This window comes from Giraffa tippelskirchi, chromosome 1 (assembly GCF_054371585.1).
Source record: "Giraffa tippelskirchi isolate mGirTip1 chromosome 1, T2T-mGirTip1v1.2.pri, whole genome shotgun sequence".
Classification (NCBI taxonomy): Eukaryota; Metazoa; Chordata; class Mammalia; order Artiodactyla; family Giraffidae; genus Giraffa; species Giraffa tippelskirchi.
The window spans coordinates 64,485,399-64,500,055 of record NC_137275.1 but is presented as its reverse complement, the minus strand read 5'-3'; the positions used below and the strand labels follow the sequence as shown (position 1 = coordinate 64,500,055).

General features: G+C 37.4%; 1 long non-coding RNA gene across 2 annotated transcripts in view; it reads left to right on the top strand.

The window, feature by feature from the left end:
- The first annotated feature begins 5,183 nt into the window (after positions 1-5,183).
- LOC145521599 (uncharacterized) overlaps positions 5,184-14,657 on the top strand; it is a 44,020-nt gene continuing 34,546 nt past the window's right edge. The window contains exons 1-3 of one of the 2 annotated variants that reach the window (XR_014065536.1): positions 5,184-5,516; positions 6,009-6,040; positions 8,027-8,105. This is a non-coding gene — a long non-coding RNA (uncharacterized LOC145521599). Of the gene's footprint in view, positions 5,521-6,008; positions 6,041-8,026; positions 8,106-14,657 lie in introns of both variants that reach the window. The other variant, XR_014065554.1, reaches the window with a different exon arrangement.

The following is a 14,657-nucleotide window of genomic DNA, read 5'->3' as shown; positions in this document are numbered from 1 at the left end:
CAAATTCAGGCTTAAATTGAAGAAAGTAGGGAAAACCACTAGACCATTCAGGTATGACCTAGATCAAATCCCTTATGAGTATACAGTGGAAGTGACAAATAGATTTAAGGGACTAGATCTAATAGACAGAGTGCCTGATGAACTATGGACAGAGGTTCGTGACATTGTACAGGAGACAGGGATCAAGAAAATCCCCATGGAAAAGAAATGCAAAAAAGCAAAATGGCTCTCTGAGGAGGCCTTACAGATAGCTGGGAAGAGAAGAGAAGCGAAAAGCAAAGGAGAAAAGGAAAGATATTCTCATCTGAACGCAAAGTTCCAAAGAATAGCAAGGAGAGATAAGAAAGCCTTCCTCAGCGATCAATGCAAACAAATAGAGGAAAACAACAGATTGGGAAAGGCTAGAGACCTCTTCAAGAAAATTAGAGATACCAAAGGAACATTTCATGCAAAGATAGGCTCAATAAAGGACAGAAATGGTATGGACCTAACAGAAGCAGAAGATATTAAGAAGAGGCGGCAAGAATACACAGAAGAACTATACAAAAAAGATCTTCACGACCCAGATAATCACGATGGTGTGATCACTCACCTAGAGCCAGACATCCTGGAATGGGAAGTCAAGTGGGCCTTAGAAAGCATCACTACGAACAAAGCTAGTGGAGGTGATGGAATTCCAGTTGAGCTATTTCAAATCCTCAAAGGTGATGCTGTGAAAGTGCTGCACTCGATATGCCAGCAAATTTGGAAAACTCAGCAGTGGCCACAGGACTGGAAGAGGTCAGTCTTCGTTCCAATCCCAAAGAAAGGCAATGCCAAAGAATGCTCAAACTACCGCACAATTGCACTCATCTCACATGCTAGTAAAGTAATGCTCAAAATTCTCCAAGCCAGGCTTCAGCAATACGTGAACCGTGAACTTCCAGATGTTCAAGCTGGTTTTAGAAAAGGCAGAGGAACCAGAGATCAAATTGCCAATATCCGCTGGATCATCGAAAAAGCAAGAGAGTTCCAGAAAAACATCTATTTCTGCTTTATTGACTATGCCAAAGCCTTTGACTGTGTGGATCACAATAAACTGTGGAAAATTCTGAAAGAGATGGGAATACCAGACCATCTGACCTGTCTCTTGAGAAACCTGTATGCAGGTCAGGAAGCAACAGTCAGAACTGGACATGGAACAACAGACTGGTTCCAAATAGGAAAAGGAGTACGTCAAGGCTGTATATTGTCACCCTGCTTATTTAACTTATATGCAGAGTACATCATGAGAAACGCTGGGCTGGAAGAAACACAAGCTGGAATCCAGATTGCCGGGAGAAATATCAATAACCTCAGATATGCGGATGACACCACCCTTATGGCAGAAAGTGAAGAAGAACTAAAGAGCCTCTTGATGAAAGTGAAGGAGGAGAGTGAAAAAGTTGGCTTAAAGCTCAACGTTCAGAAAACTAAGATCATGGCATCTGGTCCCATCACTTCATGGGAAATAGATGGGGAAACAGTGGAAACAGTGTCAGACTTTACTTTTTTGGGCTCCAGAATCACTGCTGATGGTGACTGCAGCCATGAAATTAAAAGACGCTTACTACTTGGAAGGAAGGTTATGGCCAACCTAGATAGCATGTTTAAAAGCAGAGACATTACTTTGCCAACAAAAGTCCGTCTAGTCAAGACTATGGTTTTTCCAGTGGTCATGTATGGATGTGAGAGTTGGACGGTGAAGAAAGCTGAGCGCCGAAGAATTGATGCTTTTGAACTGTGGTGTTGGAGAAGACTCTTGAGAGTTTCTTGGACTGCAAGGAGATCCAATCAATCCATCCTAAAAGAGATCAATCCTGGGTGTTCATTGGAAGGTCTGATGTTGAAGCTGAAGCTCCAATACTTTGGCCACCTCATGCGAAGGGTTGACTCATTGGAAAAGACCCTAATGCTGGGTAGGATTGGGGGCGGGAGGAGAAGGGGACGACAGAGGATGAGATGGTTGGATGGCATCACTGACTCGATGAACATGGGTTTGTGTAGACTCCGGGAGTTGGTGATGGACAGAGAGGCCTGGCGTGCTGCAATTCATGGGGTCGCAGAGAGTCGGACACGACTGAGCGACTGAACTGAACAGGCTGAATTAAGGACAGTACTAGGTACTCTTAGGTTTAGATACTGGAAACAATAAGTTAATGGAAGCATTTTTCTCAGTATAATCTGTCACTAGGAAGGCATCTAAACCAAAGAACTGGGTCACAAATTCCAGAATGCTGATAGTGTAGATAGATATTGATGACCTCATGAAAGCAAACTCCTTCAATCCAGATCAGGAAAACAAAATTTATTACCTGATACTAAAATAAGTGATGGGTGAAGATGCTCAGCAGGCACAAACTTCCAGTTATAAGATAAATATGTGCTTAAAAAATAAAGCATAAAATAAGTAATTCAATAATGACTAATATTCTACTTAATTCTTAAATGAATTTCTGAAAAATATTTTCTATTCTTAATTTAAAACTTCCAATACAGAATTTTCAATTTAAACTCCGTACTTGTATAAACTAAAATCAAATCCCTCAGATTTCAGAAAAAAAAAATTTAGGAAAGATCTTTATGTAAACTGAAAGTAAATAAATCATCAGAAAAACAAAATAATGTTCTGGAAAATAATGTCATACACTTATTAGTCTAACAAACTCTTTAAAACAATAGTTAATTTTTATGAAATTTTTCTGTATTAGGCACCTTTATTTTTCACAGCTATATTGTTATTTTTGTAGATTGAGTAAGAATCTATTCTCCTTTTCACCAGGACAAAGTTGAATAAATCAGTGCTGTAACTAGACCTTGCCACAGATCTTATTTATTTATTTAATTATAACAAGTCCTTTATTGAAGAATAGATATTATTCTTCCCACATGGTCAAACGGAGTAAAATATCAGATTAATGAAATTCAATTAGAAAGATCAATTAACAAAGTTATGTGTGCATTAGAGAGGGCTTAAACCAAGTCACAATTATAAAACCTCTTCCACCTAAGACACACTAACAATAAATGATGCCATTCTGCCTCATCTCTTCACCAAAGAAATGAACCAGTGAGCATTTCCTGTAATTTGCTAATTCCCTAACAAAAACATCATTCACTGATTTTGAAGTATTAATGTTTGATTTTATGGTGCATATTTTGTAAATGCATTTTCTTTTTAAAATGTTTTTATTCTTGAGGCTTCTTTTTACAATAGGTAACTCAGAAAAAAGTAAGGCTTATCAAAGTTTGTGAGTTGAGACAAATCATAAAAACACGTTTCTTCTCTAGTTTGGGTTTGTGGATTAGTCTTACTTAAGGAAAACATGGATATTTTCACAACCATGTTAAAAGAATATAGGCATTTAACATTGGAGAAAGATAAGGGGAAAAAAACCTGTTTTCACTTCCTAAAGAGAAGCTTTTCAATGGAGCAGAGGAATATCACCATAATTAAAATCAGGCAGGTAAACACAGTTGCACTCTTAAATTGCATCCATCTTTCACTAAAAAACAAAACAAAACTACTTCTCATTGGTCTTAATATGGGACCACTATAGATAAGCATCTGAAAACAGCCATGTGGTGTAAACTTGTTCAATATCATCATTATCTCAGAACATAGATCTTAATGTGTCTTTTTAATCTCAGATTAGAAATAAACTCAAGCTCTTTTATTAAATGTAGTGACTTGCAACTAATTCAATAAATTAAAATCCTTTTCAGTAGATATTAATGAAAGATCCATGTCTTTCAGTCTATTTTGTGATTATATGTAGCAAATAAAGAAATATACTGTATCAAATTTTGCCTAGTCTTCAGGTGGAAAATATAATATCTGCTAGAATGCAATGTAAGTCATCTCAGATGACCACTGTCATGTAGTTCCACAAGGTGAAAATTTCTTAGAATTTTGCCCCTTTACAAGTGTGACTGTTTCTTACCTAGCTAAGACCCTTTATTACTAAGAGGAAGAGATGGTGATTATTCTGCCTAATTGTAGACTTTTGTGGTGAGTGAGAAAAGATATTCTGAGGACATCAAATCTCCGTGTTGCTTTTTTTTTCACGGTGTAAATAGCAGTGCAGTGTAATTTCTTTTCAGTGATAGGGATAGTTTTCTCTTTATATTCTTACATTAACCAAATTTAAAATCCACATATGTGAATCAATAAAAGTTTCAAGTGAATATCGTATTTCTGAAAATATTTAATGGAGATGGAGGGAGACCACATGACAGTGGAAGCAAAATGCTTAAGAAGTAGAACAAGAAGAAAAAGGAGCACTTTCTAGAAAGTTATGTTTATAAACATCCATGACTCAGAAACCCAAATAAATAACAGTTAATAAACTTTCCGATTTTAAAAATTCAAATTCTTCTCAAATTTTAGTGAAACTAAGTATAGCAAATATGTTTATTTCAGTTCAATATTATTACTGCTAAATATCCAATTAAATATCCAAATGAACTTGAAAGCTAATTAAGAAGAACAGTAATATTATTTATATATTTTCAAGAAATGTTTCTGTGCTGTACTGTAGGTTCTAAATGCCTCTTCCACTGTCCACTGTTAGAACAAAGTCGTAGGAAATAAAAATCTTGAACGATAACTGAAATAGTGCCAAACTATATAAAAGAAATTGACCAGCATACATAGGGGTCCCATTGATAGAGCTACACAGAAACTGTGGGATGTAGAGACAAATTAGATAGACTTTCTAAGCTCAGGAAGACACATTAAAGACAATAAATAGCAATTTCAAATTAATTAATATTAATCATTAACATTACTTATTAATATTCTCTGATCATAATGAAACCAAAAATACAAAGGATATGGGTAATAATAATAATGATAATAGAAATCACTATATGATTAGCTACCATAAGTGAACATTATGAAAAATGTAAGAAGACGAAGAAGAAATTATTTTTCTCCAGTGTGAGTAAATGGTTATCATCTGGCTTGGGTGTGCAACAATCCTAGACTTCTCCAGGAAGATGATCTCAGATTACCTATCACAGCACTACTTCCATGGACATGACAGAATTACGATGAATGAAGAATGATGTATTCTAGAGGACAATTGTCATCCTTGTTTATGTGCAACTCTTTATATGGTACTAGGCTTAGCTTGGGGGCAACTTTGAGCTACAACCAGAATAATATTAAAGACATGTGGGAAGCAAAGTCTTCTCTATGTCAAGGTGAATCCTCCACATGGGGATTTCATCCCTTACAAGCACTCACTTCCTTTGGGAGAGTTGGGTGGTGTGGGGTGGGAGTGAGAAACTGTGTGTGCTGAATCTTCCAAAGAGTTAAGATTTGTCTAATTGTTTGTCTTGTGTTCATCTCTAAGGCAGTCAATATGCTTGTGAATTAAAAGCCCATTTTGTCTCATGAGTGCTATTGCTGCCATGAACCTGGTGATAACTTTATGAGATTTTATGACCAACATAGATCTGGAAATCTTGAGAAGAAGATGGCAGCATTTCATGTAGGTACGATAGTATAAATTTTATACTATAAGATGGCAAGGGTAGAGATGCATGGACATGATGGAACAAGAATTTGGCTGGAGTGGAATGGTTGTGTACCCACATTATACATTAACTAGATCCCCTTAGAAGACACAGGATGGAGCAAGCATTTGGCTGGAGTGGAATGGTTATGAAATCATATCACAGCTATCCAAATGAGAAAATGTCAGGTGGAGGAGAGAGGGGGCTGAAGGAGTAGATGGAGGATGGGATGTGTGTGGGAGTGTAGAAAGAGGACCAAGAGTTACAGAGCAACAAAAATGTATGGTGAGTTTGAAGAATGATATTATAAGAAAATTGATTAAATGGCAAAATTGGTTAAATGGCAAAGCCTTTTTATTGGATGATGTGGGTATCTGTTCTGAGGTCATTAAGCGGGAATTTTTTTCTGGTGATCTTTTAATATAATGAGTAAATAAAAATGTCTTTTTTTCCTCTATTATTTCTAGATTTCAACATGAATGATTCTGAAGCTTCCCAGGTATGGATAAATCAAGACAAATTAGCTAGAATTTTTATTTTTTAATCCAGAAATGACAATTTAATGCAATACTAGGATGTCATTCGAAATACTCCCCTTCCACTTGAATGTCTGTAACTTCTAATTTTTAAAATTATTTATGAAGTATTGAAGGTTAAAAGAGGGTTTTAAGATTCTAACAAATAATTGAAAATAAGGGAAACTCTAGGTTATGAATGGGGCTTTTCCCAGTGATTACCAAACACATGCTTATAAATCATTAGAGACTGCTGCTCTGAGATTTCTTCTTTGATGATAAATAGATGCATTATTCATCTTGCTATAGCTACTCTAACATTTGGATTCGTTCCCACAAGTCTTTTGGGTCACAGAGACGTGAAACAGAAGCAAGATTTTAGTCCATCACCCATAATTAATTAGTTGTCTTTTGGAGGAAGTTCTTTCAACTCTCTGGGATTCTTTTTGTTCATCTGAAAAGAAGAGGTAGGATGAACTTTTAAAGTGAGATAATGGATATAAAAGCCCAAATTGCCTCAGCAAAGATAATACATTACATAAAATATGATGCCTTTAGAATAATAGTTTCATCACGTTCCATCTTAAAATAAAATTGATTCTACATTTTTATCCAGTGATCGACATACATGCAAACACACACATATATTATTTGACTGATCCAATTTGATGCTATTTTAAAATTAAAGATACTAATTGGTTGGTTTTAAAATGTTTTTAAAAGACAAACTTTTTTCTTCTTTCTTGTATATGAATTAGAGGCTTTTCTCTAGGGGAACTGACATTGAGTTTAGCTGTAAATATTCAAGACAATCATTTTTAGCTTGAGGCATGAGGTTGGTTTGTGTGACTGCATCCTAAGTCTCTTCGGTTGTGTCTGACTCTTTGTGACCCTATGGACTGTAGCCCACCAGGCTCCTCTGTCCATGGGATTCTCCAGGCAAGAATACTAGAGTGGGTTGCCATGCCCTCCTCAGAGGATCTTCCTGACCCAAGGATTGAATCTGCATCTCTTAGTCTCTTGCATTGGAAGGTGGGTTCTTTACCACCTGGGAAAGAACCTTCCCTTTTGAGTTTGAGTGCCACCTGGGAAGCCCCCAGGTTGGTTTAGTAACCTGTATATAGATTCTGAGCTGGTATTTGTTACATGTGTTTATGTTGTTTGTAGTAGCAATCTAATATTAATAAAAATTGTAATAGGACATTATGTGATGGTGTGGCTTAAGAAATTATGAAATTTATGATCAATATGAATTTTAATTTTATGCTAACATCTTATTTTTATACAAACACTTATTATTTGTCATTTGTTCACATTTGTATTATAATCAGGAAAAGATGCTTTTTCTCAAGGCTTGTCAGTTTAAACATCTACTTACTTGGCCTGTGTCTAAAATAAGGATCCTGAAATGCCTTCCCAATCTCAGAATGTGGGGTGTTCTAGCGCATTCTCAGCTTTCCTCTCAATCCCTGAATGCAAAGATTTCTGGTAGCTTGTTGGGGACTCCGCAGCTGGAAAGTGAATACAGTGGAACTGGGCATGATTCTGGAGTAGAAAATGGCAACCAACTCCAATATTCTTGCCTGGAGAATCCCATGGACAGAGGAGGCTGGAGGGCTATGGCCCATAGGGTCACAAATAGTCGGACACAACTGAAATGACTTAGCATGCTTGCATGGGCATGGTTCAGGGTAAATCTGTTGTGTACATTGTTTAGTTGTTTTAAAGATAGGACATGCTGTGTGAATTGGATGAAGTTTTGCAAGAAGCAGGCTTTGTAATGGGAAACTAGTGTTTCTTGCCCAAAATAAAGAAATTGCAATATTAAAATAATTATTTTAATATCTGTGAAGGGACAGGGGCAAGGCACCACTTCGTTATAAGAGAATAAGCTTTTGAAAGGATTTTTTATATGAGTAAAAGCTGTAAATAAAGATGGAAATCAACTTTTTTTTGGTCACACCATGCAGCACGCAGAACTTTCCTGACTAGGGATCGAACCCGTATCCCTGCATTGGAAGCACAAAGTCTCAACCACTGGACCACCAGGTAAGTCCTACATCAACTGTTGATTGTCCAGGTGTCCAGCATAACCATATTTAGGGTCAGGATTTTTAAGCAAGAAAATATGAAAACATTAAACCAACTTACGTTCAGGTTTTACCTATTTGGCAAGATACTGCACAATATCTAATGTAATTCCAGGTTTTTATATCTTTGTACTGGGGGATGAAGGGAGCATACATTATTTGGTTTTGGTATTCCTCCACAGAAAATTCTGCAGGTAGTTTATAACTTTTCACTTCAACATTTGCTCTGTTTGGGGTGAGCAGAATTAAAAATATTTCTTGAAGACATATGGAGTGTAGGTGTGAAGCAATTCTCACTCTATTAACACATTTCTTGACAGATTCTCAGATTGGTCAAGAAGTGGTAACAATTTTCAGGGAACTGAGAAGTGTGTAGCATGAAGGTGATGCATATTCCTAGAGATGGTTCAGGAGAAGCCCAAGAGTTCCATGAACTTCTCTTTAAATAACTTGAATTCCTGTCAAAAGGGCTTGACTGAAGAGAATTATTGGAAGTAGATGGTTTAAACCAACTTATGTTCAGTTAAAAAAAGTTTCCTATCACAAATTAATGCAAATATTAAGCAGCTAAATGGAGAGGGTGAGTTTTTAAAAAACAGAATTTGGTAAAAAATGTTTGTTTCTGATGTGATGAGCATCTTTAATGTAACACAGTGCATTGCAATATTTTACTCAGGAAAATAGATTGTTTTGGACTCTGCATCTCCTACTGTCACCTTTGTTGTACATCTGAGTCTCCGGCTTAAAAAGACAGAAGGTAGAAAAAAAACCATTTCCACCCAACAGAATATTCTGCTGCTGCTGGATATTTTAAAAATCTGTCCATTTTTCATGGACTCTCAAATATTTATCTGGAGCCAAATTATATGGAAGTAACAAGAGGCAGTTTTTACAAGTATATGGGATATATTTTCTTATCAAATCTATAAATGCTTTGAAATGAGAGCTTTCTCTAAAGAGTTTTATAGCACCCTTTTCTTTGGAACCAGCTTTGGTGGAGTGTAAAACAGCTATAGACTGGTAATTTTGCATATCAAGTGGCTGCAGATTGGTAAAAAGAGAAAGTGGAAAAAGTGAACCATTTTCAAAAGGCCTTTTTAAAAAATTGTTTTCTTTCTTCCTGCTGGGTGAGTATTGTCACTGATTTGGTGCTAAAACCTCTGCGATCTTAGGTGATACATCCCTCCTTCTGATAATCCACGATTGTGAGACTAAATCTTTGGTCCCACAGTTCCTTTAACCACCCCATTTTCAAAAATTAAAAAAAGTGTGTACTTCCTGGTAGCTTTGTCTTGATTGGACACAAAAATTTGTTTGGGTTTTTCCATGGGAAAACCCAAACAAAGTTTTTGGCCAAGCCAGTATTAGTAGCTTGGAGTAAACTGTATCAGAGACCCATAGATTAAATGCAGCTGCATAATCTAGATTGTTTTACTTATTTTTAGTGAAGGGGAGAGAGGGTGGGCAAGTGCGTGGCACATGTACTCTTCAGGTTCAAGGATAGGGAAGATGGTAGCCAATGACACATTGATAGAGTATATATAAGGTTGAGTAAGGGGCTTCCCCAGAGAAGGCATTGGTGACCCACTCCAGTACTCGTGCCTGGAGAATCCCATGAACAGAGGAGCTTGGTAGGCTGCAGACCATGGGGTCGCTAAAAGTCGGACACGACTGAGCAACTTCACTTTGACTTTTCATGCATTGGAGAAGGAAATGGCAACCCACTCCAGTGTTCTTGCCTGGAGAATCCCAGGGATGGAGGAGCCTGGCGGGCTGGCATCTATGGGGTCGCACAGAGTCGGACATGACTGATGGTGACTTAGCAGCAAGGGGCTTCCCAGGTGGGCTAGTAGTAAAGAACCTGCCTGCCAATGCAGGAGACATAAGGGACATGGGTTCGATTCCTGGCTTAGGGAGATCCCCTGGAGGACGGCATGACAACCCACTCCAGTATTCTTGCCTGGAGAATCCAATGGACAAGGGAGCCTGGTGGGCTACACAGTCCGTAGCCAACAAAGAGTTGGACAGGACTGAAGCAACTTAGCTGGCTCCACACTGTCCCAGGAGCTCTTGAGAGCAAATGAACTTAAGTACCACTTTAAATATCTTGTCTAGAATCTGGACCCAGACTACCTCCTCATCTACTCTACAAATGAACTACCACTCAGCTGGTACCTTGCCTTCATTGATACTGGATTATCATTCATAAATCCCATTCCTAAAATTGAGTCCAACTCTTGCCCTCACTTGTATCCACCTTGAGACTCCCAGAATCATATTTTAAATTTTGCAGGGCAGTTGTCAATAGTTTTATGAGGTTTTAAAATAACATCATCCCTTATAAGATGTCATATATGGGTCCAGGAGAAGTCCATGGACAGAGAAGCCTGGTGGGCTATGGTCCGTGGAGTTTCACAGAGTCTGAACAGGGCATGACTGAAACGACTTAGCATGCACACTCACAGGACATGACATAGCATTCACACAGGGCATGACTGAAATGACTTAGCATGCATGCTCACAAGGTTCAGTAACAGCAAAGGAGAACAAAATCTGCTTTTACATGAACTTAACAACTTGTTAGAGAAATATATTGTGTGTATACATATAAAAGGAAGTTCCTAAATTGTAGCTTTTTTGTGACTTTTATCAAAAAAGTGACCTGTTATATAAGATGTCATGCATGCTTATTTGCTCAGTCATGTTGGGCTCTTTGTGATCCCTTTGACTATAGCCTGCCAGGCTCCTCTGTCCATGGGATTTTTCAAGAAAGAATTCTGGAGTGGGTTGCCATTTCCTCCTCCAGGGGATCATCACTACCCTGGGATTGAACCCACATCTGTGTCTCCTGCATTGCAGGTGGATTCTTTACCTACTGAGCCATCGGATAGGAACTTATTAAACTGGGATTTACCTTGGATTTTGAACTAGTTTCTTTTCCTTTGCCTTGGTTAAGCCATTGAAATAATGGATGAAATTTTCATTTAAACTCCCTTTGTATCTTAATAATTGATACTAAACATGTTTTGACTCCTAACCTGTCCCAGAATCATGGCTTTGGGATGAGAGAGATGAGTAGTCAAGAAAGGAAGTCTAGTGATGAGAAAGAACTTCTTTTTCACTCCTAAAAAATTTCCTGTTTATCTCTAACAGCTTCTTTTTAAGTAATGTTCAAACTGATATATATAGGTTAAGAATAACAGCTGTGTACCTTATAATAAATAGTGTTATTCTGATTTTCAAACCCAAGTACTTTCTTTGATTGATTTTTTTAATTAAAACTTCATTTTTTCAAATAATGATATCTTACAATTATGATAATACAACAGTGTACAAAAATGAAAGTGTCAATCATTCAATAATTTGCTATCCAGAAATAAATATAATTTACATTAAGGTGAATATCTTTCTTCTCTGCTTTAATTTAGAATTTTTTTTTTTTCAAATTGTGGCTGCTAACTTATTAAGAATGATAGTAAGTTCAATTTGTGGGCAAGCATATTAAAACAATGAAATAGAATGGAACAGAAATTCATTGTATGTGACATGGGTACATGTATTCAAAGAAAATTTTGTTTTAATTGCTTGTGTGTGCATATGTGTAGTGCTCGATGTGAATTTTAGTTAATGATATAGGCAATGGTGGAAGTCAATCTGAATCCAGAAGAACATAACTGGTTTGTTGTTCCTTAGTCACTCAGTTGTGTCTGACTCTGCGACCCCATGGACTGCAGCATCCCAGGCTTGCCTGTCCTTTACTGTCTCCTGGGCTTTGCTCAAACTCATGTCCCTCATGTCCATTGAGTCAATGACATCATCAACCATCTCATCCTCCATTGTATATAATTAGAGTTGAAAATGAGATATGATTAGGGACCAAAAAGGAAGAGTGATAGAATATCAGAAGAAAAAGGGGAAGGAATAGAGATAAAGGAGTTCTGCTTAAGGACTATTGCTGTCTTTTGACTTAGATTCATTTCTCATGCTAGATAGCCTCTTCAGATGAGCATTTGAGACATGAGATGGGTAATGAAAATGGGATGTACTACAAGAGTGGGGACTGACTTTAAAAAAGATGAAATGGGGAATGGTCTAAGATATATGATTTGAGCATGCTCTTCCCTGCCAAGAACCCTCTTGTGGAAGATGGCACAATGAAATTCACTCTAAAATTTTATTTCCTTTTAAAATCCTTATGAAATGTACATCCATCCTGGTCAGGACACATTTAAAGGTCATCCCTGCTTGAGCCATTTCACCTGCCTGGGACTCAGGTTTTCCTTGATGAAACTGAGGTGTTAGATGAGATAATCTTAATATTCACTTCTAATTCTGATATTATAGGATTTATATGTGAAATTATCAAGGGAACACAAAGTTGATTTTGATAGGCATAAAGTGGTAGCAAGTTAAATGCAAAAACACATGCGTACCTGGGAATACTGGAGGTCAGTTCAAATGGGTTTCCAAATTCAAAACTTTTCCAAGGACTGATTGAAGAGAAGGGAATTACAGTACTAGCACCACTTATTCATCATTTGCTATTTGCCATACTTAGCTCCCTGATAGCTCAGTTGGTAAAGAATCTGCCTGCAATGCAGGAGATCCTGGTTCGATTCCTGGTTTGGGAAGATCTGCTGGAGAAGGGTTGGGCTACCCACTCCAGTATTCCTGGGGTTCCCTTGTGGCTCAGCTGATAAAGAATATGCCAGAATGTGGGATACCTGGGTTCTATCCCTGGGTTGGGAAGATCCCCTGGAGAAGGGAAAGGCTGGCTACCTACACCAGTATTCTGGCCTGGAGAATTCCATGGACTGTATGGGGTCGCATAAAGTCGATCACGACTGAGCGACTTTCACTTTTCTTTTTTTTTTCACTTTCATACTTAGCTCTTCACTATATTTTTCATCCAATCCCCCAAATAAATTCTATAGTGTAGCTGCTATTAGCCTTGAATCTGGGATACAAGGTAACTCAATGATTAATTAATAGAGTCAGACAAATTTACCATTGTCTGCTAGAACTCTCTTACTATTCACTGACATACCCTGCCAAGTAGGCTTTTGAAATGTATGTAGGAATAAATTTTATTTTATTTTAATCTTTTGGCTGTGTAGCACAGTATGTGGGATTTTATTCCCTAGCTAGGGATTGAACCCATGTCCATTGCAGTGGAAGCCAAGAGTCTTAACCACTGGACCACCAGCAAAGTCCCAGGATTAAATTTTATATTGTTGAAAATCTGTATTGATAATCTTAGTATTCATATTTTTAAAGCATGTAATGTATAATGAGAATATGCAATGACTAGTATAATATGAAGGGTTTCCCAGGTGGTACAATGGTGATGATCCGCCTGCCAATGCAGGACACACAGGAGACTCGGGTTCTGTATGTGGGTTGGAAAAATCCCCTGGAAGAGGAAATGGCAGCCCACTCCAGTCAGTATTCTTGTCTGGGAAATCCCATGGACAGAGGAGCCTGGCAGGCTATAGTCCATAAAGTTGCAAAGAGTTGGACATGACTGCGGCTGAACAGGAATGTGAATATAATGTGAAGCATAGAGAGTCCAGAGCCAGAAAGTGTGGATCTTAACATCAGTTGCATCTTCTCCTAGAGAAAACTTTGTCAAGCTGTATATACCCCTGCCCTGAAGTACAGTTTCTTTATCCTTAAAAGACACATTAAAATCATTTCTAATAACCTGTTCTGTGTGCCTCAGGATTGTAACTAGGATAAAACAAATGAATCTATTTGAAAACATTTTGTAAATTATAAAGCAGTGAATAAATGAATAACATATTACTTAATATATTCTTGGATGTAGCCATTGCCTGAATGGGAGAGGGACTTTATAAAATGTGAAAACTGTTCAGTTTTTTAATTATAAATTTTGCATCTGCATAAAGAAATAACGAAAACAATATTAATTTTTAAAATGGAAAAGGAGCCACATCACAAATATCTAAGTGAGAAATGTGGGTCTGAGAAAGGTTGCCTGATTGGATGCACTCTAAGATTAAAAGTACAAATACAGTGAGAATAGTATTCCCTGAAATGGGAAATTTGAGATCAGATGATTTGGGTGGATGATGGCAGAGGCAGTTTGATAAAAGACAAGCAAGATAAAAGATCACCAAATCAAAGCAAGAACTGTTTATTCTCAAAGATGAGGAGCAATGGCATTTTGAGCACAGAAGATGTGGTTGTTGTTATTTGAAAAAAAAAAAATCCATAAAGGCCTTTAAAGCAACCGTGATGTTGTAGGACAAGAGCAAAACAAGTTCGCGAGTTTTACTGTGTGAGGTTTGGAAAAGAAAATCAATGTTTTCTTTATCAAGTGCTAGTTCTCTCTCCTTTGAATTCTGTGTGAAGTGCTGATCATATGTATAAACTCTTCCTAGGGTTGTAAGAAAGATATCAGGCTTCAAGTACCTGTGCTGGTGAAAAGATGGGCAAGCTTGAGCTTTTGCAAACTCAAGGTGAAACTTGCCTTGACTACACTGAATTT